This window comes from Gigantopelta aegis, chromosome 5 (genome assembly GCF_016097555.1).
Source record: "Gigantopelta aegis isolate Gae_Host chromosome 5, Gae_host_genome, whole genome shotgun sequence".
NCBI classification, from domain to species: Eukaryota; Metazoa; Mollusca; class Gastropoda; order Neomphalida; family Peltospiridae; genus Gigantopelta; species Gigantopelta aegis.
In genome coordinates this window covers 10,777,952-10,780,268 of record NC_054703.1, presented here as the reverse complement: position 1 = coordinate 10,780,268, position 2,317 = coordinate 10,777,952, and positions in this window count along the sequence as shown.

Genomic DNA, 2,317 nt, shown 5'->3' with positions numbered 1-2,317 from the left:
TCCTATAGCAACCTGTATGTGTAAACCGGTTTTCAGCGTACAAGGATATAGTTCCAATATTACAGTAACCATTTTTACAGTTTTTCACTAAATAAATAAAATGATTTGCTATATTATTAATGTCAATGTTATGTCATATCTTTTATATGCACAGGGAATTAAATAAAGTCGAAGGCCGCAAGGCCAAACCATGGACTTGAAGCATTAAATGAACACATTTAGCGATCCTAATATACAAATATCCCATAAAAATACATTATGTCAGCTATTTACAAGCATAGTTTCATCAACTATAAAAAAACATTATTATGAATACACCTAAATGTAGCTCGTATTGTGCATCCAAACGATCACTAATAACAATAGTTACGCAACTTCGTTAATAATTATAATAAATGGAATAGCCCAGACATTACACAATACCAGGAAATATACAAATGATTACTACTAAATGTAAAAATAATTGTCCAATATTAAAATTACTCTCCTTTTTTTTTCCTTTTTTTTAAATTTATTTCCCCAGATCACTTTGGCAAAGTCAAGGTTGGGGTGCCTTGTCTCAATGCCTTACAGAATTTATATGCATAGAAAATATTCAAATATATTCAGCATATGCACACATTTAAATAGATATATAAAATCTATTCTATAATATCATCTACGTTAAGTGTAAAACTAATGCCAAGTAGACTGAATGTATCTTTACCCCATTCTAACTTCCATCGCACATGATGGTATACATCTTTTGAATATTTTTTTACTGCCTATCCAAATGACCTTAGACTTGGTGCAATTGCTTTTTAAACCAGAAATATCTGAATAGTAATCAAGTAAAAGCATTGTATTAAATATTAAAATTACTTGAGAAAAGTGGAGATCACAGCACACAGTTAAGAAAGTTCAGATTTAACGATATGACTTAAATATTTAATATACAACCACACTTACTCTACGTTTTCCCCAGAAATATCTGATTGAATAAAATCGTACAATAGACATTTCAGATTTCACTTTTGTCCAATAAAAACATGTTTTAAAAAAAAAATGTATCTGGAAATGTACATTCATTTTCAGCCAATTATTAGCAGTTAGTTCTTCCCAGTTAGTCGTTTAGCGGTGATCATGTCCTTTGGAAAAAAACAAAAACAACCAGAAACAGCAACAACTAACATAGAGACAAACAACCAACGAAAGAAAGCAACAAACAAAACAGCAATCCCCATCCTTAGTTTAAAGCATCGGGAAAAAAAGTTGTAGCCATACTTAAGGCAAGTTTAAATAGATGGATGTACATCGAAATACATCACAAAACATTTTAAATGCATTTTAAAACATATTCAACCGGTGTTATAGGAAATTATGTTCTAAACATATTCAGCCTGTGTTATAGGAAATTATATTCTAAATATATTCATCTGATGTTACAATGTTTGGATCAAACAAAAACAACGTTAAATAATTAAAAAAAAAAAAAAAAAAAAAATTAAATCTGCAAATATTTTACAAAATATTATAAATAAAGAATTAAATAATACAGTATGTTTCGCTAAATGAATGAATGAATGAATGAATGTTTAACGACACCCCAGCACGAAAAATACATCAGCTAATGGGTGTTAAATAATGGTAAGCCAAAACATGAAGTGAGTATTCTTCGCTAAATAACAGCTAAATGGCAAAATATATTTTCAGTAAGTAATAATTTATGTTCAGTTTCTATAAAATACAGACAATTCTTGTATTTAAAATTCATTTCATTTATACTTATGTTCGTGCTTATATCCAATTACGGTTCAAGCACGCTGCCCTGGGCAGACATCGCAGCTAACTAACATGTACAATGGGCCAGTGGTTAGTTGTTTATGGTTATTCAAAGAGAAGTGTGTGTAGTGGTCTTACACCTACCACTGAATTGTACCCTAGCAGCCTTATGTTCGATACACCACTGAGGCCGGTTATATTTAGCATTATGCCTGTTGTATTTCAGTGCAATCAATATGCACTATCATTCGGCCAAACGTTTATCTATAAAACAGTGTGATGTGCCCACTATCTAATTATATTCTTTCCATTCGATTTACATAGGTGAATGTTTCGTGTTTAAACCAGCTGTTAGACGAATGTTACCAATACAGAAATGGAAATATCAACTACAGAATGTTCAAGTATGTACTTTAATTACAACTTTCTTTTTGGTCAAATTATCAATAAAAATGTCATAATACTGTGTAAATTCAGAACTGGAAGTGTCACACTTCCTATAAAACTGGTAGATAGTTTAATAATGAGAGAACAATTTGAGTATGTCGCTTATGCA